This window comes from Balaenoptera acutorostrata, chromosome 5 (assembly GCF_949987535.1).
Source record: "Balaenoptera acutorostrata chromosome 5, mBalAcu1.1, whole genome shotgun sequence".
Lineage (NCBI taxonomy): Eukaryota > Metazoa > Chordata > Mammalia > Artiodactyla > Balaenopteridae > Balaenoptera > Balaenoptera acutorostrata.
In genome coordinates, this window is record NC_080068.1 from 30,899,590 (window position 1) to 30,925,064 (window position 25,475).

Here is a 25,475-nt window from a genome sequence, read left to right on the forward strand (position 1 = left end):
TATTTTGAGTTCATTTTTGTGAGGGGTGCAAGGTCTGTGTTTAGATTCTTTTTTTTTTTTTTTTTTTGTATGTGGATGTCCAGTAAGTCCAGCATTATTTGTTGAAAAGATATTATCTTTGCTCCATTTTATTGTGTTTGCTCCTTTGTCAAAGAGCAGTTGACTATATTTATGTGGGTCTATTTCTGGGCTCGCTATTCTATTTCATTGATCTGTTCTTTTCCCAATACCACACTGTCTTGATTACTGTAGCTTGAAGTCAGTTAGTGTCAGTCTTCTGCCTTTGCTTTTCCCTTTCAATAATGAGTTGTCTATTATGGGTATTTTTCCTCTCAATATAAACTTTAGAATTAGTTTTTTGATATCCATTAAACAACTTTCTGTGATTTTAATTGGAATTGCATTAAATCTAGAGGTCAGATTGAGAATAACTGATATCTCGAACAATATTAAGTCTTCCTATCCATGAACATGGAATATCTCCTCATTTATTTAGTTCCTCTTTAATATCTTCATCAGAATTTTGCAGTTTTCCTCATATGGATCTGATACATGTTTTTGTTGGAATTATACCTAAGTACTTCATTTTGTGGGATGCTAATTTAAGTGGCACTGTGTTTTTAATTCCAAATTCCACTTGTTCATTGCTGGTATATAGAAAAGTGATTGAATGTTGTGTATGAACTTTGTATCCTCCAAACTTACTATACTCATCTGATTGGTTCCAGGAGTTTTCTGTAAATATATATATATATATATATATATATATATATATATATATATATATATATATATATATATATATAATTTCCTTTTCTTTTCTTGTTGCATAAGCCAGGAATTGTAGTATGATATTGAAAAGCAGTAGTCAAAGGGGAAAAACTTGCCTTTTTCCTAATCTTAGTGAGAAAGCTTCAAGTTTCTCACCATTAGCTGTAATTTTTTTAAATAGATATTCTTTATCAAGTTGAGGAATTCTCCTCCATCCCTGGTTTTCTGAGAAATTTTATCATGAATGAGTATTGGATTTAATCAAATGCTTTTCCTCCATCTATTGATATGATCATGTGATTTTTCTTCTTTACTCTGTTGATGTGGTGATTTAAATTAATTTATTTTCAAATGTTGAACCACCCTTTCATCCCTGGGATAAGTCTCACTTTATCCCATATGTATAATTTTATTCCACTTTGTCATGGTGTATAATTCTTTTTATACATGGTTGGATTTGATTTGCTAATATTTTGTTAAGGATTTTTGCATGTATGTACAAAAAAGATATCCCATGAGACTTTTCTTTTCTTGGAATGTCTTTATCTGTTTTGGTATCAAGGTAATTTCGGCTCCATAGAGTGAGTTAGGAAGTATTCCCTCTGCTTCAATCAGCCAATTAAGTTTCTGGTGAGAGCTCTCTCCCTAACTTGTAAATGGCCAACTTCTCAGTGTGTGCTTACATGGTCTTTCCTCAATGCATGCATGCAGATTGAGAGAGAGAGAGGGAGAGAGGTAGCTCTCTTCTTCTTCTAAGCCCATTAATGCTATCAGATTAGGACCCTTACCCTTAGGATCTCATTTAATCTTAATTAACTCCTCAAACCTCTGTCTCCAAATACAGTCACATTGGACATTAGGGCTGCAACATATGAATTTTACAGAGATACAATTCAGTCCAAGTTACCCTCACTGCTTTCTTCTCCAATGCCCTTACTTTCTTTATATAGATCCAAGTCTCTGAATTACATAATTTTTCTTCTCTGTGAAGAGCTTCTTTTAACTTTTTTTTTTTTTGCAAGGCAGATCTACTGGCAACAAATTTTCTAAATACTTGTTTGAGAAAGTCTTTATTTCTCTTTCACTTTAAAAAATAATTTCACAGGAAAGATCATTTCACAGAAGGAAAATTTCTAGGTTGGTGTTTTTTCCTCTCAAAACTTTAAATATTTCATTTCACTCTCATTTTGCTTGCATGGTCTCTGAGGAGGGTCAGATGTAATTCTTATCTTTTCTCCTTTGTAAGTCAGTTGTGCTTTCTTCTGACTTTTTTCTAGATTTTTCTTTATCATTGATTTTCTGTAGGTTGAATATGATATGCCTAGGTGAAGTTTTCTTTGCATTTATCCTGCCTGTTCTCTGAGTTTCTTGAATCTGTGGGTTGGTGTCTGACATCATCAATTGGAGGAAATTCTCTGTCATTATTTTTTCAAGTTTTGCTTCTGTTTCTTTCTCCCTTTCTTCTCTAGTCATCCAAATATACATGTGTTACACATGTTGCAGCTGTCCCACAGTTCTTGCATATCCTGTTCTGTTTTGTTTTTCAGTCTTTTTTCTCTTTGCTTTTCAGTTTTAAAAGTTTATATTATCATATCCTCAAGCTTGGAGATTTTTTCCTTAGCCTTGCTCAGTCTACTAATGAGCTCATTAAAGACATTCTCCATTTACGTTACTGTGTTTTTAAATTCTAGTATTTCTTTTTGGAGTCTTTTGTAGGATTTCCACCTCTCTTCTTACATTATCTATTTGTTATTGCATGTTGTGTACTCTCTTAATTAAAACCCTTAGCATATTCATCATAGTTTAAAAAAATTACTGGTCTGAAGATTCCAACATTCCTGCCATAGCTGACTCTGGCTCTGGCGCTTGTTCAATCTCATAAACTGTGCTTTTCACTTTTTAGTATGCTTTGTAATTTTTTCTTGAAATTTGTTCAGGATGTACAGAGTAAAAAGAACTATGATAAATAGCCTTTGCTGATGTAGTTCTAAGGTGTGGGGGGGAGAAACCTTCTGTAGTCTTATGATTAGGTCTCAATCTTTTGGTGAGTCTATGCCCTTGGAATGTAAATTTCACTGGGGCTTCTCAATCGTTTTTCCTCCTTTAGGTGGGACAAGATGGCTAGATGGGGCTGGAGTTGGGTATTTAGGTTCTGATAAAATTCCAGTAGGTTATGCTTGGGTAAAATAGTTTCTCCTGAGGGCAGGCCTTGTTAAGAAGAAGAGAATGCTCTGGCATATTTCAAGATTGTTACTTTTACCCTCCTCATGCTGGAAGCACGGGGGGGATTTTTCTCTGATATTTACTGAGGACCTTGTAGAGCTCCTGAAAATGACATTCGTCAAAGTGTGGGAGACACCCATGACTGGGTTCTCCTGCAGTTTTTAACTCTCAGAGTTGCCCACACTGAGTCTCCAGCAATATGTCATTTACACTTCAGGTTTTCCTACCCCAGCACTGGTTTCTCTGGACTTTTCTGCTCATGGGTTTCTGCTCCAGTAAGTTGTGATTCTCTGTATCTGCCCATCTGTCTATTCAGTTTTGGGGACAGCAGTTTGCCCTGTGACCTCACTTATCCAGTGGATCGGAGAAGAGTTGTTGATTTTTCAGTTTGCTCAGTGTTTTACTTGTTTTTAGGATGGAGTGGTTACTTCTAACCTCCTTATGTGCTGAAATGGAAACTGGGATTCTGCTTTGTGTTTTTAATCACCCAAGTATGAATCCATAGACACTAATTGACCAAGCTTGCTTTTTTTTTTCCAATATGATTTGTCTTTTAAACCTGTAGAATGTGTTTTGTTGAAGAACCCTGGCCATTTCACCTGCAGAGTTTTCATAATCTGGATCTTGTTGATTTCATAATGCTGGTACAGTTCAACATAGTCATTTGCCATCTAATTGAAAAATTACACAGTCATTTTCCTTCAAATTGGCAGCTGGCTCCAGAGGCTTGATCAGACCCATATCCAACAACTTTGGCAAGAATATTAGTGGTTTTGAGTTTCTTCAGCAGGAGGCACATAAAGTCTGGCTTTTGTTTTATTTTTAAAGCAGTTTTACTGTGGTATAATTTATATACAATAAAATTGGTGAATTACATTTAAAATGTAATATTTGATGGGTTTTGATAAATATGTACAGTCAAGAAACTGTCACAATACTGGTATTGAACATTTCCATCACTCCAAAATTTCCCTATACCTCTTTGTAGTCAAACTCTTCTGCCCATCCACTATCTCCTGAAAACCATTAATCTTTCCATCACTATAACTTTACCTTGTCTATAATTTCAATAAATGGACTCATACACTATGTAGTCTTTTGTGTCTGTATTCTTTCACATTACATGACACTTTGAGATTCATCTCTGCTCCTGTGTGGATCAGCAATTTAATCTTTTATTATTACAAAGCAGTTTTCCATTGTATGGGTTTATCACAATTTGTTAATCCATTTACCAGTTGATGGATATTTGAGTTATTTCCAGTTTGGGGCTATTATGAATGAAACTGTGCTGAATATATCTGGCCCTCAAATAAGTTCATGCAAACAGCAACCCAGCTCCTCTCCTCTGAGCATGCAGTCCCCACCTGAATCTGCCAGTTTTGATTCACTTAGCAGTGCTTTCAAGCAGCTGCTCTTTGTATTATATCCAGAGTTTGTGGTTGTTTTCTGGTCTGTTATGAATTTAGTTTGCTATTTCCTAAAGTATTTATTCTCAAAATGGTGATATTCTTATTTTATTATTTAATTTTCATTTATAATTGTATTTGTTTAACTATATATTATTTCATAAAAAGACAACTCCCACATTTACTATTTAATTACCCATGGGTTTAGTTTATATTGGAAAAGCAGGATAAATGCTTAATTCTGTCTTTTTATTTATCCAGTTTTCAAGATAATGAAGTAGCTTCCAGTCATCCTCAGAAGATGACTAATAAGTTTTTAAAAATATATAATTATGATCAATAACTAATAATCTTGCAAAACAGAAAGCACAAGGCTGGTGAATTCTACCAAACACTTAAGAAAGAAACCTTACCAATTCTCTAAAATCTCTTTTGGATGATTGAAGCAGAGAATATTCTTCCTAACATTGTATGAGGACAGCATTTCCCTAATATCCAAACCAGGCAAAGACATTACAAGAAAACTACAGACAAAAGTCTCTCATGAACACACACACACAAATCAACAAAATATTAGCAAATCAAATCAAACAATATATAAAGAGAATTATACACCACAACCAAGTGAGATTTATCTCAGGGTTCCAAGGCTGGTTCAAAATTTGAAAATCAATTTGTGTAATCCATCACATCAACAGGGTAAAGAAGAAAAAAACTCACATGATTATAGCAACATATATAGAAAATGCATTTGACAAAATCCAACACTTATTCATGATAAAAACTCAGCAAACTAGGAATAGAGGGGAATTTCCTTAACTTGATAAAGAATATCTACAAAATCCCTACAGCTAATGGTGAGAAACTTGAAGCTTTCTCACTAAGATCAGGAACAAGGCAAGGATGTCCTTTCTTACTATTCCTTTTCAACATTGTACTGTGACTACTAGCTAATGCAACAAGACAAGAAAAGAAAAATGTCATTATGGAATTATGTATTTAAACATGGTACATGGTTTTACCTTGTTACCAATTTTTATTGTAAATATTGTGTTTTGGCTCTCTAGTTACTTTGACTGTTTTTATGTGAGAATTTAGAAAGACCTAAAAGCTGTACCTTGGCCATCATCTTGTCAAAATTCACATTTTTTTCCTTCTTAAAAGATAATGGCTATTTTCCAGGTCAATGAATATAGATCTAGTACATTCTTTTTATAAGCTGAATAATGTTAAGTTTAAAAAAAATTTATTCAGCAATTTTCTTTTATAATAAGCTCTGTCATATATATTGAAAATATTGTCTCCCAATCTATTTTTTAATTTCAACAAAAAGTTTTAATTTTTATGTACTCAAATCTGTTGATAATTCTTTTATGGTTTCTGGGCTTCACAATGTTCTTAAATTATCTGATGTTCTCAAAGTTACACAAATATCTCTTAAATATTCTACTACAATACTTATTTTTTTGACACGTAGTTTTAAAATTGTATGATTTATTTTTTTGTGTGGTATCAAATATGGTATACTTTTATTTTTCTGGATGGGTAGTAATTGAATAAAGTACACTTTATCCAATATATTGTAAAATCATATTTATTATATTTAGAATTCATATGTACTTGGATAAGTTTCTAGACTCAATATTCTCCTATTTGTCTATTCCTGTGCCAACATATTCTATTAAGATTATAGTAACTTGACAGTAATGCATTTTATCTAGTAGGACAAGCATCCCTTAAGTTTAATTTTCAATTTAAAGTTATTGTCAATTTTTCATAATTGCCTCTGTGAATGAAATAGAAAATATAATTTTTACTTTACTAAAAATCCTTTATTGTAATTTAATAGGAAATGCATTACATATATATATTAATTTGGGGAACACTGACATTTGAATGAAATTATCTTTTTCTCTAAGATAGCTAGTCTCCCAAAGTTATTCAGGTCTCAATTTTGTGATTGTTATATATATATAAAGAGACATAGATTTTACAATTTTTTGTTGATGTCTGTGGAATTTTAAAAATAGTTTTTTATGAGCTTGGTCACACAAAAAATTTACTTTCCAAAAAGTACAAGTTTTTCAGGGCATGTTCTTTGAATATGATCAAATAAGGATAGAAAGCATAAATAAAAAGTTGTCCAGGAGAGTTTTCATATACTGCTGGTGAAGGTATAAGGTGGTGTATCAATTTTGAAAACTGTTTGACTAATTAAAGCTGAACATTATATATATACATACCCAGAAATTTCACAGCTAAGTAGAGGCCCTGTGTACAGATGTATACCAAAACACAAGAGTGTACATAGTAGTACTGTTTATACTAGCCCCAAACTGGAAACAGCCCAAATACTCTTCAGTTGTTGATTACATAAATAAATTCTGGTATCTTCAATCAATGGAGTACTATATAGCAATGAGAAAGAACAAGCCACTGGTACATGGGAAAAGATAGATGAGTCTCATAAAGACAATATTAAATAAAAGAAACCAGAGAAGAAAAAGTATATACTATATAATGTCATTTATATAAAGTTAAAAAATGGGCAAAACTCATTTATGGAAGTTGGGATAGTGGTGCCCTTGGGGACATAGCAACTGAGGGGGAATATGAGGATCACTGCAGAAATGATGATGTTCTCTGTTGATCCCTTTGTGAAAAGTTATTAAGTTGTACATTTATGATTTATGCACCCTTTTGTATGTATGTTATACTCTAGTAACAAATACACTTAAGGATGTGTCCAAGATATATTGTTAACTGTACTTTATTTCCTGAACAAACAAGCAAAAAGCCACTCCCCAATCCACACAACCAAACACATATATCTATGTCAGTACACAAATAAACATTTTTCTTCAGATGGAACAGACAGTTTTTGTTGTTGTTCATCCATTTTTTTTTATGGCAGTTTTAATCAAAAGAAGTTTTGACAAATGGCTCCGGTAGAATTACAATGTTGAGAAAAGATGAATCTTAATGCAGAGGAAGGAAGTGTCTGGTCCTGCCTGCTTCATTTAAAGCTATCCGGCTGTCCCAATGCCATGGCAGCAGCATCTCCAAGAGCAGAATATCCACTGACCTTGCACGGTTTAAGGTTTTAAACCTGAGGTGCTTACTCTAAATCCATCTCACTGTGCTTCCCAATTTCCTGCAAATCCCAGTGCTTCTGACCCCGTGGTTCTTCTCACAGTCAGGGCTCTACACACCTCTTGTACCTCTTACTTTTTTTTTGACCCAAATTATACCCTCCTAATCATGCTGCCCATGGTCCCCTGAATAAAGAGACGCCTGACTCTCAGCATCTGCATCTTGGTGTAGCCTCTCTCACCATTTTTCCAGTGCCTCTAGTTTGTTCTTGGTCCTGAAAAAGGGTTCTGGACTGAGGGTATAGATTTTTTTTAAAAAACTTCATTTTAAAATTCAGACTTACAGAAAAGCTACCAAAATAGTAGAAAGAATTCCTGTATTTTCTTCTTCCAGATTCCCCATTTAACATTTGACCACATTTGCTTTTTCATTCTCTCTTTCTGTATTCTCATTATTTGTGGTAGGTTGTTCCATAAAGTCAGCACAAACACTGAATTAGCAAGTACTGACCTCCCAGTGGAAAAACAGGCTCCCCTGAGCCTCTGCTCACAACATTCCGTCAACTGATCAATACCAAACCTTGTTTAATGTACGTGTCTATCTAAGGATACTTTAAAAAACATATATCATTGATTCATTAACATTGAATTCACAGCCAATAGCACTGTAACTCATGCCTGAATGGAGCTTATCTAACATATGGCTTCTCTCCATAAAGTATATCACAGCTGTCTTGCACTTAGGAACAACAAACAGCACTTCAGCTCTATCATGGGGGCCTTTTAAGCAGCAAAATCACCAACAAAATGCACAAGAATGCAAACACTGTGGCACTAAATTGACTGTGAAAAGGACACTTATTTGCAGCCTGAGAGCTGAAACAAGAAGGCAAAGCATCACTTGGTCACTCTCCCCTGGGAAGTGTGTGTTGGGTGACACAAATTTTTCACTGCTCTGCATGTGTCTGTGAATGACTGCAAAAGCGCGACAAGTATTGATTTTGTGGTTACAGATAATTTTAATGAGTAAAAAATTTGCAAGTATGAAGCCCATGAATAATGAGGATCAACTATATGTATGTATACATGGATATATGTAGAGATACACGCACACACACATATTTCTGAACTGTTTGAAAGTTGCACATACGATACTCCTTTAGTCCTAGATATTTTAGTGTGTATTTACTAAAAACAAGGACGTTATCTTATACAACCACATTACAGTGATTGCAACCAAGAAATTAACCTTGATAAAGTATTGCTATTGCAGCTACAAATTTTATTTGTATTTCACCAATTATTTCACTAATGTCCATTATATTTCAGGATGCAATCCAGAATTACATGTTGCATTTAGCTGTCATATCTCTTTAGTGTTCTTTAATCTGTAAGAGTTCCTTAGTCTTCATTTGCCTTTCATCAGTGCTGCGTTTTTGGTGGTATCAGGGTAAGGAAGTAACCAGGAGAAAATTGTGAAAGATGTAAATGAAGGGGGATGAGAGAATATTCTTTATTAAACACTGCTGGATTCTCATGAAGATAACTCAGAGGAAATGTATCAATGGGAAGCAAGAACTAATGTTTTGCTGCCTACTATACTAGTACAATTTCATTCTTTCTGAATTAATTCCATCTTTATGCAAATGAGGGCAGGAACTGAGGGTCAGAGAAGAGTTAAGCATTTATGGAAGGTCACATAACTAGCAGTGGTGGGATTAGAATTCAAACCAGTTTAATAAGGCACTAAAAAGCAATGCTCTTTTAAATATACATCCTAGCATTACTAAGACGGCATCCGATGAAACATCAAATAATCTCAAGTATTACATAATTGCTATACTGCCTTTATTTTTCTCATCCTCTATCTTCAAAAAAAAAACCAAAAAGAAGCCCAAAAAACAAAACCTACAGAAACAATATAAGAAAAACAGAGTGGGCTTTAACAAAACAATTGTAAATCCAAATAGAATCACTAAAAACTTTCCATCAGGAGGTGGCTCAGAGGCAATCTCATTATCATTTTTCCCAGCAGTATTTCCCATGAGGGTGCATTTAATTTTATTGTTAAACTTGACTTTTAAGATTTCTAAAAAGCAGTATTTACAAAGTTTTTAGCCGAGTGTCCCTTAAGGTAGGAGATACATAGATTTGATTAGTCTGTGTTCTCAGGCGTGTTAGAAAGGGATATATCTTGGGAGTTAAGTTTGAATTTAGGGACTGTAATTCCAACCCAGGAAAAGTCTGTCTGCTTAACTAGAATACTTGTTCTTGTCCCAGTGGTCAGGTGAATACCCTGCATGGTCAAATTGCTTTGTAAAAGCTGAAACCAACAGCATATGAGAGCACCAGGTGGTACGTGGGATGTTGGTGACATCTGAACATCTACATGAGAGACAAGCATGAATCGTTTCCCTGATGTTTTCTGCCTTTGTTTGGAATCATATAATCAGAAACAGAACTGGAGGGAATATAAGAAATCATCTTGTCTAACCTCTAATTTGGGGAATTTTTTCCTATTAAAATGATTTTTTTAAAAAGCTAACATTCAGTGAATGCTGATGTGTTCGATATTACGCTAGGTGTGTTTCATTGCTTAGGTTTCACAATTCTCTGAGGTGGGTGTTATTCTTCACAGTTTATAGATGGTGAAACTGAGGCTCAGTAACTTGTCCTAGGTAACACAACTAATAAGCAATAGATTGAAGTCAGAAGTCAGGGCTAACCAAAAAGTTTGTGCTCCTTTCATCCCATCACTGATTTCCTGGGTATAATATTTCCATCTTCTTTGAGGGACTTGCTGCTATGCTAATAGTTATTGATCACTGTTACTGGTCTAAGAAAAATTGTGAATTAGATAAAATCTGCTCTTGGTATCTCCTGAGTCATCATCTTAAATAACCCTTTTACAAGGCTGGCTCATATGCCTTCTTCGCCCAGTGTCTTTGAAGATTCTTTTTTCCCTTTTTTACCACTCTGATTTTCTCAGATCCAAAGGTGTCACCTAGATAGTCAGATAAATTAATACTTGTGAATGTGAAAATGGGAAATTACTCTATGAGTATCTTACAGAACATACACACTTTTCTTTCTAAGACAGACTTAATATGGTGTCAAATTCATTGAGGTGAGATTTTCAGGCCAATCTATAGAAAGTTGTATGGGATCAAGTCTGTTAGTGAAGTAGAGAGAAGCACATCTGTGAAAATGGATTATTAATGCTCAGCTCTTCCATATTATGTTTCATAACTCCTGATAGGTTAACAACATAGGTACAGGAAATAAAAATGGTACATCGGGGATGTAAAGGAAGCTTGAGTTCTGAGTTCATACAAACAGGTTATTATTATGACATTACACACAGAGAAGTTTAAGAATGCTTTCTTAGAAGGTTTTCATTATCTTTTTGCACTGAGATTTATAAATAATATAAAATGTAGTAGTAGAAATAACAGAATCTGAATAAAGTAGTCATGATACCATCAAATGTATGTTGAAATCAATTAGCGATCTCTAAATCCACAGAATTTCACTTATTTCATTGTGCAGAAGAGCTTCAGATGGCTGGAGAGCTTTAGAATGCCCTCACTCTACAAAATGGAAACATGGAGAAGTTTTTGTTCCAATCATAATGTCTGCAGATTATTTTACGTCAAAGGAAAATTCACATCTGAAATCCATGTGTTTAACACCTGCAGAAGGAGGAAAAAAAGGAAGGTCTGACCAATTTATTACAAAGTTCTAGATATGATTAATCTATCCATGTATAGAAATATGGAAACTTAGAAAATGAAATGGGAAATCATTGTTATCAAATATATTTTATGGTCAGTAATTTCAAAGAAAAAACCATATACATAGAAATATACATGTGCATAAATGTTTCTATTTTCTAATCCAGATTAGGTGATAAAATAATGATAGAAAGCAGGGGAGTTAACTAGTTCTAAGGCAGGACAGTGAAGATAAACTACCGTCCTTGCAAAGGAAAGGTAAACAGCTTCTGATCCTCCATATTTAGGGAAATCTTGTTAAATATCACCTTACTAAATTCCAGAAGCTGTGATGATCTGTGTCAGTAAAGACACTGTGATTGGGGCTACCATCTTGTTAAGGTTGCAGTGGTTCACCCTCATCTGCCAGGATCCATCTGGTGTTTGCGAGGGTCTAGGTGAGGTGATAGAGAGATTACGCACTGCCAATGCATCCTTCAGTTCTTTGATGGTGATGGATATCTCTGAAATTCTTCATGAGAGGTGGCCTTTTGTCTGATTTACTGACTTTGATTATTTCTGTTTATTTACCTTAGTCGGGGGATGCAAATTTCAGGGACTGCCGCCATAATATCTCTTACTCCACCAATGTGAGCAGCTATGTATGTATTATATATTTAGAACCTGTGGAAATTACCAAAGGGTAGGCTCAAGGACCTATTGGACCCACTATCAGATGATCCTGGCCTATAACTGCTTTCATTACCTGGCTTCCATAAGCTCTCATTCAAATTGGAGGAGTGAAATGCTATTCTGATTCTTCAGGGAAAGTCTGGGTATTATTTATTCCCCAGTGGTCTTCATCCTGGGAAATGACTTCAGGTTTCTTTGGAGCAAGAAAGAAGGAATATTTACTATATATACCTGAGTGGCATTGGTGCACCATTCTTCAAAGGGATCTAGCATCTCCTTCAAACAATATTATAGATGTAAAGTGGGAAACTAGGTGGAAGGTGGTGATTTTCCACTATAGTACTGACATCAGACTTCTGCTCACCAGATTTCAATTTCTGTATATACACACAAAAAACAAAACCTTAGTCAGCTGTTCTTATATTTCAACTCTGCAGACATCATGATCTATTCACCATCACCAGAGATCTCTGTGTACTCAGCACACTAGATATCTCTTTGGTCTTGATGCCATGATGTTAATTCCATACACCTTGACTCTGATGGTTAGGAGTTTCCCACAGGCTTCTGCCATTCTGGATCTCAGTGCTATGGTAGACAGCAGTCACCACCAAGCTTCTCAAAAATTCCAGTGTTCCCTTAACTACAAAACATTCATCTCTGAGGTCAACTCAAGGATGGACAAACAGACAAGAGCACAGAAATAGATACATGTTGGGGAATTTGGTATAAATCAGTAGGCAATCCGTGAGGAAAGGATTTAATAAAAGGAGCTGTAAACATTGGTTCCGCTTAAGGAGAAAATAATTATATACCTGGATTATCTCCTTATCTCACACCATACAAAAATAAATTCCAGATAGAGATATCTTCAATATGAAGAGCAAGCCAAAAACAAGAAAACCAAACAATAACTTCATGATCTTAGGGTAGGAAAAGACTTCTTAAATAAGAACACAATAAAACAAAAACAAAAGGTACTAACTATAATGGAAATATTGATAAATATGACAACTTAACATTAAAAACTCTAATCCAAAAGACAACCCACAAATTGGGAGAAGATATTTGCAATATTTTAGCACAGGATTATATCCAGAATATTCCAAGGTCATCTGCCAACAGGTAAGAAAAAAAATCTAGTGATATAAATAATATGAATAACAAATTCATAGAAGAGGTAATCCACATGGCAAATTATAATGAAAATTAAAGCTGTAATGAATTACTATTTTGTACCATCAGACTTCCACAACTAAATATCTCAAGAGTTGGAGAGAGTGTAGGGTAGTAACAGTTATATACGGCTAGGGGTAAAGTATTTAGTGAAGCTGAATGTGTTCATATCCTACAATGCAGCAGTTTCATTTCCAGGATGATTATAATTGGAACCACACAGAAAACATCTTCCTCCCTAGCTTGTCATGATATTCAAAAGTCCTGCAAACAGGTACTTGCCTTCAGATTAAGTTACTGTTTATGAAAGGTCATGGTTGAAAGGCAAATATCTTTCATTGGAGGAATAAACTAACCAGCAACATGGATTATTTTATCACCCTAACTTTTCTCTTTGACAAGAGTACTAAGGGAGGAGCTGTGGGAAGGACAAAAACAATGCCTTAAAAGTGAAAAATACTATTGAGAGGGGATTCAAGGAAATGGAAGTAGGCACATTGCCACCTTTTCCTCCTTGTCCAATTTTGATTCAGCTCCATCTTTTCAGTTAAACCTCTAATGGGTTTAATGAAGCTTTTGGTCTTGTGGGAACATTAGCAGAGAACACTCGTGAGGGGCTTCTTTCCCAGTGAGGTCAGTGAGCCCTTGGAGATCTACATGGGGGCAATAGAATAAGGATTGTAACATGAGAGACACTGGGATATTGCTGGATTGATAAGCATTGTGGGTCAAGGTTATAGGAGGAAGATAATCTTGGCTATATTTCATGAATGTGACTGGTTTCCCTGGCCTCCAATGGAGAATTGGCTGAGTCCCCAGCCCTGAACTTGTGGGAGTAAGAGAAAGGGAGGCTCCCACTGGTTTCCTAGTAGGGGTCTATAGCCCATGATAAGGGACACTTGTACTCTCAACTCTTTGGGGGACATGCTGTCTCTTAGATTAATCCAACAACCATGAGCCCCAGTGAGCAGTCAACAACAAGAACCCAAATATGCAAAATAATAATAATAACAATAATAATATTATAGTAGATCCAAAAACCTAAGAAGAGATACGTGAAAAATAGATCATGTCCCCAGTGAATTAGACTTCCTGAAACAAGCAGATGGGTGCTGCAATCAAGATGGCAGAATGGAAGGATGTGGAGCTCACCTCCTCCCACAAACACATAGAAAATGCATCTATATGTGCAACAACTCTCACAGAATACCTACTGAACGCTGGCAGATGATCAAAATTTCAAGAAAGACCTCCACATAACCAGGTAGAACAAATGAAATAGGCAGATGACAACATGAACAAAAAAATAATAAACATGCTTGAAGAAATTAAAGTTGAGCTTTAATTGTATATTTGTACAAAAAGATATCTAAATGCAGTACATAAATCAAAAATATAAATTTCAAACTAAGTAAATCAGCAGATAGGATATCTGTTACAGTGATAATATAGCAACTAGGATTAATTTACCCTCTCATAGGGGCTTCCCTGGTGGCTCAATGGTTAAGAATCTGCCTGCCAATGCAGTGGACATGAGTTTGAGCCCTGGTCTGGGAAGATCCCACATGCCATGGAGCAACTAAGCCCATGTGCCACAACTACTGAGCCTGCACTCTAGATCCCGTAAGCCACAACTACTGAGCCCATGTGCCACAACTACTGTGTGCCTAGAAACCATGCTCCATAACAAGAGAAGCCACTGTGATGAGAAGCCTGCGCACCACAACGAAGACCCAACGCAGCCAAAAATAAAATGAATTAAATAAATAAATAAATATATATATATATATATATATATATATAATTTACCCTCTCATAGTAAAGAACCAGAAAACAGAATAAAATAGATGAACAAAGTTTTCTGATTGTAGGCAACAGGCTGTGGCAAGTAGTGATCCCAGGGAGAAGGCAAACAAAATTGGTGAGCCCTACAATCACATTGATTTGCTGCCTGCAGGCATTTTTCAGATCACCATACAAGCAAGTCCTTCAAAGAAGAACACAGTAATTTCACTGAGTTGAGGAGACAGAGATCAGAATTTGAAGAGGTCAAGGCAGCTAAAATTTTGGGGCTGAGTACCAGAGAAGAGAGAACCATGCAGAGAAGAGCTCCAGAAATTTGCTTAAGAGTCCCCTTGACTCTGTTGAGAACTCACACAGATTTGGAAGACATGTGAGTTCTGACTAGCCAGACTGGAGTGTCCTTGTTGAAGTCTCAAGGCATTCAGTGAAATCCTAGAAGAGTCATGCCTTAGTATTAGAACAAATGTATCTCCAGCATAAAAACTACTCTAGATTCATCCTAAGAATGTTTAAAAATAATCTTTTGGAGGACTAAGTATGCCAATAAATTAGTAATTTAACTGCAAATCCAGAACGAAGGCTAGCACTCTTTAAAGGAAGAAAACATAATCCAGTATTTAATAATGTATATTTCACAACATTCAGTATCCAACAAAATTTCTAGATATGATGAGGCAAAAACACAGAGAAAAGTTAATCAATGGAAAAAGCTTTGAAAATGACAGGGATGGTGGAACTATAAGACACAAACTTTAAAACAACTGTGGAATTTAAAGGAAAGCATGAATATAATAAGAAGAGAAATAGAAGATATAAAAATGACAAATGGTACTTCTAAAAGTGGAAAATACAATATCTGAAATGGAAAATTTACTGCTTGGGATTAATAGCAGTGTAAATTCTGTAGAAGAAAATATATGTGATAGAAACAATTAAAACTAGAGCAGAAAGAGAAAAGAGATTTAAACAAATGAACAAAGCAGAAACTAGTGAAATATAAAATGAACAAACAAATAAAATGTAAAGCCAACAGCTAGATCTTTGAGAAGATCAGCAAAATTGATAAACTCTAACTAGATGAATCAAGTAAAAAAGAGACAAAACACAAATTACCAACATCTGGAATGAAAGACAGGAAATTACTGCAGATTCTACAAACATTAAAAGGGTAATAAGAGATTATGATTATGAACTTTATTCTAAGCAAAATAGATAACCTGAATTCCCTATACTTATTAAAGAAATTGAAGTCACTCTAATTGAATTATGCCCACTCCTTGTACTCCACAAAATCCGGGTATAGGTGGTTTCACTGCTTAACTTGATCAAATCCTTAAAGAAGAAATAATACCAATGCTATACAAACTCTTTCAGAAGATAGAGAGGCAGGAACACTTCCCAACTTGTTTTATGAGTCCAGCATTATTACGATACCAAAAGTTGATGAGATATTACAAGGAAAAAAAAAAGCTACAGACCAATATCCCTCATGAACATAAGTATAAAAATCCTTAAAAATACATGAGCAAATAACTCAAAAAATATAGAAAAAGGATAATATATCATTATCAAATACATTTATTCCCAGGAATGCAAAGTTGCTTTAATATTTAAAAATCAACAACTATATTTTCCAATATTAATATACTAAACACAATAAGCCACATGATTATATTAATAGAGGAAAAAAAGTTGGCAAAGTTTAATCCCCATTCATGATAACTCTCTCAACAAATAGTATGTAATTTCCTCACTCAGATAAAGGGCATCTGCAAATGAGTAGATAATATGAAGGAGAGGATGGTCACTGTTCAGATGCAAATTAATGGCTTTGAAGGCCAGTTGGAAGGAATATTTCAAAACATACAGTGAAAATATAAAGAGTTGGAAATCAAAAGGAAAAGGAAAGAAGTCTTGTATAATGGATTCAGAACACCTATCATAAAGAGCAGAGAAAAGGGAACCCTCCTACACTGTTGGTGGGAATGTAAATGGTACAGCCACTATGGAGAACAGTATGGACGTTCCTTAAAAAACTAAAAGTAGAACTATCATATGACCCAGCAATCCCATTCCTGGGCATATACTCAGATAAAACCATAATTCGAAAAGATACATGCACCCCAATGTTCACTGCAGCACTATTTACAACAGCCAGGACGTGGAAGTAACCCAAATGTCCATCAACAGAGGAATGGATAAAGAAGATGTGGTACACATATACAATGGAATATTACTCAGCCATAAAAAAGAACAAAATAATGCCATTTATAGCAACACAGATGGACCTAGAGATTGTCATACTGAGTGAAGTAAGTCAGACACAGAAAGACAAATATCATATGATATCGCTTATATGTGCAATCTGAAAAAAAAGGTACAAATGAACTTATTTACAAAACAGAGTATAGTTACAGATGTAGAAAACAAACTTATGGTTACCATGGGATAAGGGGAGGGGGAGGGATAATTTGGGAGATTGGGATTGACATATACACAATACTATATATAAAATAAATAACTAATAAGACCTGCTGTATAGCACAGGAACTCTACACGATACTCTGTAATCGCCTATATGGGAAAAGAATCTAAAAAAAAAGAAAAAAACAAGTGTGGTTATATGTATTACTGATTCACTTTGCTGTACACATGAAAGTAACAAAACATTGTAAATCAACTACATGCTGATAAAATATTTTTTTTTTAAAAATAGGTATTTTAGAAGGATATGCAACAGATAGAAGCAATAATTGAACAAATAATACAAGAACTACTGGGAATTCCCTGGCAGTCCAGTGGTTAGGACTCTGTGCTTTCTGCTGAGGGCCTGGGTTCAATCACTGCTCAGGGAACTAAGATCCCATAAGCTGTGCAGCATGGCCAAAAAAAAAAAAAAAAAAAAAAAAAATTTTCCCCTAAGTTGAAGATTTGAATGCCATATTGAGGAAAAAAGACACACATATAGGCAAATCTTTATAAAATTATTGAAACCTAAGCATTAAGATAATATGTTACAGATTTTCAAATGAAAGAAAAATTATTTTACAAATGAAAATGAATTAGAGTATCATTAATCATCTATCTGCAACACCAGAAGGCAGAAAATGATAATATCTACAGACTGAAGTAAGGAAAGAGTTGTAACTCAAGAGTCCTTCGTCCAACCCAAATATCATTCATGGCTAGGGAGGAAGAAAAACTTTGAAGATGTCCAGTAAACCATAAAACTTTACACATATACATCACATGTAAGGATTCTGAACAAAAGTAAAACATTGAAGAGAGACATTGAAGTAGGGGAAGATGATGAGGAAATTAAACAGTGGTGAGCATAAAATACTGTTATGTATACATTATGGATATCTAAGTGGATCCACTAGCTGGAATTCTGCAAAGTAAATCTAAGTAATAATCTAGAACTAAAAGTACTCAATTATCTCAGCAAAACTGGAAGTTAAGAAAAGAATCTCAGCTTAACAATGTGGAGAAGAAGTACAGGGGAAATTAAATTTGATAAGAAATGGTGGTTATCTTATCTTTGAATAATATTAGAGAAATATAGATCTGATAATGAACACAGGGAAAATTCATCATTAATATGATAGAATAATCTGGCAGAATTTTGAAGTTAACAAGGGGGAAAATGGAAAGAACAAGTAGTAGATACACAAAAAATAATAAAGAACAATGTAAAATAAATAGTAAAATGAATGAAATGTGTAACAGTATTATACCTAGATGTGAATAAGTTTAATTAATTTATTATATTTTTTCAATAAATATAGTATAAAACAGGTCATTAATCATTAATAATGATTGGGAATTAAGAAGATCTTAAAATGTTTCTAGAAAAATAAATATCTAGGATTTGTCAACAAAAATATAAATAAGAAAAATAGCGATAGTGGATTTGCCTTATCAGACAGAAGAACATACTATAAAGACATTGTAATCAAAGCAATATTGTGTTGGTATATGCATAGACATATGGATCTGAAAATAGAATCCAGGTATGTTATATTATATATGAAGATTTATTATATAACAAAAGTGATAGCTTACATTGATGAGAAATAAATGGATTACTTAATGAAGGACAATGGCTATAGTCTGGGGAAGGTGAATTGGATCAACTTATACATAATTATATCTCAAATGAATTAAAGGTTAAAAAGTAACCAATAAAATAATAACTACCCTAAAAAAAATCTAGACATGCAAAGGGGCAGGAAAATGAGACATAATTAAGAGAGGAAACAGTAAATAGAGGCCAACTTACAGATGATTCACATGCTGGAGTTAGCAGATAAGGACCTAAAACTGTTTTGAGTATTTTACAAAATATAGAGAAAAGATAAAAAGGTAGAAATTTAACAGAGAATTAAAGATTACAAAAAGAATTAAGTGGACATTCTAGAACTAAGAAATACAATACTTGAAATTAAGAACTCGTTGGATTGGATTAGTCATAGGCTGGACACAGTTAAACTCAAGAGATAAGCCAAAAGAATTATAGGAAAATAACATGGAAAGAAAGAGACTAGAGTGTAACAGACATGAGGAATCCATTCAAATGACCTAGTATTCATGTAATTATAGTCTCAGAGGGAAAGAGGGAAGAGCATTGGACAGAACAATATTTGACAGCTAATGGTGAAGAATTTTTTAAAAAATTGATGAAAGACACCAACGTACAGGTTAAAGGAGCTTAGTGAACCCTAAGCAGAATAAATACAAAGAAAGTCACAACTAGGAACATCATATTCAAACCACTAAAAAACCAAAAGGAATGGGAAAACAATCATAAAGTCAGCTGGGCAGGTATAAATTGCTTTTAAAAGAGGAAAAACAAAACTGAAGGCCGAGTTTTCAACAGTATTATAGAAATCACAAAACAATAAATTGACATTTTTTTTAAGTGCTGAAAGAAAAAATTGCCCATTGGGAATTCCATATTCTGTTAAAACACCCTTCAAAAATGAAGTACATACTCAGTGGTGAAAAGCTGAAAGCTTTTCCTCTAAGATCAGCAACAAGACAAGGATGCCCCCTCTCATCACCTTTATTCAACATAGTATTGAAAAATCCTAGCCAGAGAAATTTAGCAAGAAAAGAAATAAAATTCATCCAAATCAGAAAGGAAGAAGCAAAACTGTCACTATTTGCTGATGACATATGATGTACAGAAAATTCTAAAGACTCCACGAAAAACCTGTTAGAACCAATAAATAACTTCAGCAAAATTTCAGGATACAAATCAATAAATCTAAATCTATTCTATATACTAATAACAAACAGAAGTTAAGATTGTTAAAACGTCCATATTACCCAATCTACAGATTCAATGCAATCCCTATCAAAATCCCAATGGCATCTTTCACAGAAATAAAACAAACAATCCTAAAATTCATATGAAACCACAAAAGACCAGGAATAGCCAAAGCAATCTTGAGAAAGGAGAAAGCTGGAGGCAAACTATATTACAAAACTATAGTAATCAAAACAGAATGATATTGGCATAAAAGCAGACATAGATCAGTGGAACAGTATAGAGAGTCCAGAAATAGACCCATACATATATGGTCAATTAATTTACAACAAAAGAGCCAAGAATATACCACAGTCACCCCTTATTTGCAGTTTTGCTTTCCCAGGTTTCATTTATCCACCATCAACCATGGTGTGAAAATATTAAACAGAAAATTCCAGAAACCAACGATTCATAAGTTTTAAATTGCACGTCGTTCTGAGTAGCATAGTGAAATCTTGCACCATCCCACCTAGGATGTGAGTCATCCCTTTGTCTAACGTATCAACAGCGTATATGCTACCTGCCTGTTAGTCACTTAGTAGCCGTATTGTTTGTAAGATCTACTGTGGTGGTAATGCAGTGCTTGTGCTCAAGTAGTCCTTATTTTACTTAATAGTAACCCCAAAGTGCAAGAGTAGTGATGCTTGCAATTTGAATATTCTCTTACTGTGCCTAATTTATAAATTAAACTTTATTATAGATATGCATATATAGGAAAAAAACATGGTATATACAGACATACCTCATTTTATTGTGCTTTGTGGATACTGCGTTTTTTACAAATTGAAGGTTTGTGGCAACCCTGTGTAGCCAGATGATGGTTAGCATTTTTTAGCAATAAAGTATTTTTAAATTAAGGTACATATATAGTGTTTTTTTAGACTTAATACTATTGTATACCTAAGAGACTACAGTATAGTATAAACATAACTTCTGTATGCACTGGGGTACAGAAAAACATGTGTGACTCTCTTTATTGTGATATTCACTTTATTGTAGTGGTGTGGAAATGAACCTGTAATATCTCTGTGGTATGCCAGTACAGGGTTTGGTACTATCCATGGTTTCAGGTATCCACTGGGGGTCTTCAACTGTATTCCCTGCAGATAAGGGAGGAATTACTGTACAGTGAGGAAAGGACAGTGTCTTCAATAAATTGCGCTGGGTAAACTGGACAGTCACATGCAAAGGAATAAAATTGGAATACTATCCTACACTATAAACAAAAATTAGCTCAAAATGTATTAAAGACTTGAGCTTAAGACCTGAAACAATACAACTAGAAGAAAACATAGGCTGTAAGCTCCTTGATTTTGGTCTTAGTGGTGATTTTTTTGTACTTGACAACAAAGGCAAAGGCATCAAAAGTAAAAACAAACAAGTGGGACTATATCAAACTAAAAAGCTTGGGCACAGCAAAGGAAACCATCAACAATATGAAAAGGCAACCTATGGAATGGGAGAAAATGTTTGCAAATCATATATCTGATAAAATATATCCAAAGTATATAAAGAACTCAAACAATTTAATAGCAAAAAACCAAACAATTAAATTTAAAAATGGGCAGAGGATCTAAATAGACATCTTTCTAAAGAAGACATACAGAGGCCAACAGGTACATGAAAGGGTGCTCAATATCACTAATCATCAGGGGAATGCAAATCAAAACCAGAATGAGATTCCATCTCACACCTGTTAGAATGAATATTTTTAAAAAGAGAAGAAATAACAAGTGTTGGAGAGGGTGTGGAGAAAAGGGAACACTTGTACATTGTTGGTGGGAATGTAAATTGATATAGCCACTATGGAGAACAGTATGGAGGTGCCTCACAAAATTAAAAATAGAATTATCATATGATCCAGAAATTCCACTTCTGGGAATATATCCAAAAGAAACAAAAATACTAAATCAAAAAGATATCTTCACCCCCATTACAGCATTATTTATAATAGCCAAGACATAGAAGCAAACTAAGTATCTATTGATAGATGAATGAATAAAGAAGTTGTGGTATTTATATTACACTGGAATATTATTCAGCCATAAAATGAAGGAAATCTTGCCATTTGTGATGACATAAATGGACCTTGAGGGCATTATGCTAAGAGAAATAAGTCAAAGTCAGACAGAGAAGGACAAATACTGTCTGATCTCACTTACATGTGGAATCTAAAAACAAACAGACAAACAAACCAAACTCATAGATACAAAGGACAGGTTGGTGGCTCAAATGGGTGTGATCAAAATGATTAAAAGGTACAAACTTTCAGGTACAAAATAATAAGTCATGGTGACTTAATGTACAACATGAAAACTAGAGTTAAAAATCCCATTTTGTATGTATGAAAGTTGCTAAGAGAGTAAATTTTAAATGTTGTCATCACAAGAAAAAACTCGTTAAGTATGGGTGATTATGGGTGGTAACTAGACTTACTGTAGTAATTATTTTGCAATATATACAAATATTGAATAATCACGTTGGACACCTGAAACTTATATAATATATATGTTACTTATACCTCAATTTAAAAAAAAGAAGTAAAATAAAAGTGTTCTCAAACAAAAAAAGCTGAGGAAAATTTTTGCTGGTATACATTAAAAAAAAGTAAATGAAGTCATTTAAGTTGAGTAAAAGCAATCTCATAGAAGAAAATGGAATACATCTTAAGGTAATCCCAGATGGCAGCAAAAAAGTGAAAGATAGATGAAGAGCACTAGAAAGGTAAATGTGTTGATGAATATAAAAGAATATTAACTGTTTAAGACCAAAGTAATAATGTCTTGTGGTGTTAATAGCTCATCTATAAATATCACAATAATAGCATAAAAGATGGGAGGGTTAAATGTTGCTACATTTCTTCAGTGTTCTTGTACAATTTGGGAAATGCTAAAAGTATCAATTTAAGTAAGACTATAATAAGTTAAGCATCCATCTTTTAATTCTAGGGTAACCATTAAAAGAAAAAATATAAAATGTTCTAACTACAATACTGAAGTTAGGTAAAGTAGATAAAATAGAATTTTTAAAGTAGAATTTTAAAGTAGATAAAGTAGAATTTCTTAAAGTACTTGATTAATACAAAACAAGGCAGGAAAAGAGAAATAAAGGAAAGAAAAACAGGTGGGATAAATAGAATAAATAGAAAACAAATAAGAAAATAACAGACTTAAATTAACAATAAGAAAAATTACATGATATGTAAATGGTCAAAAAACTCCAGTGAGAAGACAAAGTTTATTAGAATGTATTTAAGAAAACAAGACTCAACTGTATCCTATTTACAAGAGACAAACTTAAAATATAAGAACATAGGTAGGCAAAAGTTGAAAGAATAGAGAAATATATAACATGACATACTAACTCACAGAACCTAGGGTGACTATATCCATATCAGAAAATTTAGACTTTAGGGCAAAAAGCATATTTCGCAATAAAAAAAGAAAATATAATTCTAAAATTGTGTGCAGATAGTAACATAGTTTTAAGTTGTATTAATCAAAAATTGGCAGGAAATGGAAGAAGAAACAGACAAATTCACAATCAGAGTTTAAGATAAGACAAGCAGAAAAAATTAATAGAGATATATAAAATTTGAACAACCAAGCTGCCATAACCAACCTGACATAACCAACCTGACATAACTGACATAAGAAAGAATACACAAACTTTTCAAGTGGTCATGGAACATTGAACAAAATATAGTGTATGCTGAGCTATAAAAAAATTCTTAAGAAATATCAAAGGATTGAAAACATAACACAGTATGTTCTCTAGTCATATTGGAAGTAAGCTATAAAGCGATAGAAGAAATATAGCTAGAAAATCTCCCAAAATTGGAAATTTCAAATTTCAAAGCAGTACATTTCAATATAACTCATTGAGCCAAATGGGAAAACCCAGTTGAAATGATAAAATATTTTGAACTGAATAATAATGAAAATATAACATATTGAAACATGTACAGCACAGATAAAGCAGTATTTAAAGGGAAAATTTTAGATTTAAATGTATATACTAGAAGAAGAAAGGGTGACAATCTATGATCAAAACTTTTATTTCAAGGGGCTAGAAAAAGAACTGCAAATTAAACACAAAGGAAATGAAAAGAAGCATATGTGAATAGAAAAAGAAAAAGAAATGAAGTGGAAAGCAAAGGTACAGTCAAGAATATTGACAAAGCCAAAAGTTGTATGATGATTAATGTATCAACTGGACTGGACCACAGGGTGCACAGATATTTGGGTAAAAGTTATTCTGGGTGTGTCTGTGAGGGATGATTTTGGATGAGATTAACATTTGAATCAGTAGACTAAATAAAGCAGATTGTCTTCCCGAAGTGGGTGAGCCTTTAATTTTGTAAAGGCCTTAATAGAACGCAGAGGCTGAATAATACAGTATTCCGTCTCTCTCTGACAGTCTTCAAGCTGGGACATCCTGCCTTCACACTTGGACTCAGACTGGAAAGAGATCATCAGTTCTTCTTGGTCTCCAGATTGCTGACTGCAGATATTGGCACTTATCTGCTTCCATAATCATGTGAGCCATTTCCTATTGGCTCTGTTTCTCTGGAGAACCCTGACTAGATTTTGGTACCAGGAGTGGTTCTACTTGGGATGCCTCAGCTTCTGTAATCCTGTAAGCCAATTCCTTATAATAAATCTCTTTATTTACATCCCTTATTGGTTCTGCATTTATGGAGAACCCTGGTGAAGACAAGTTGCATATTTGAATATTTCAATAAAATTTTACTAACACCTAGAAAGATTGATCAAGAAGTAAAAGAGAAATAAAACAATTATTACTAAAAATAAAAGTTTTTGTCATCACATATTTATGATATATGAAATTAAATTAAAAATATAATAAAGCTTATTTTGCACAACACTAAGTTTAAAACTTGAAATAGAAAAATATCTTGAAAAATGTAATTCATCAAAACTGACATAAGAAGTAATTGAACCATATCAAAGTTTTTTATCTGTTAAAAGAAATTGAATCCTTCCCACAAAGAAAACTCCAGGAAGAGATGTCCTCACTGGCAAATTCTCCCAAACATTTAAAGGAAAAAAAATATCAACCTAACAAACTTTTTCAGAGACTCCAGAAAGAGAACACACTTCTTGTTTTAAGAGACTGACATAATCCCAACACCAAAACCTGAAAATAACATTAAAAGGAGGTAAAATTAGATGCTTATATCTCATATGAAAATAGATATGAATTCTTAAACACAAGATTAGCAAACTGAATCCAGTAAATGTGAAAAGGATAATAAATC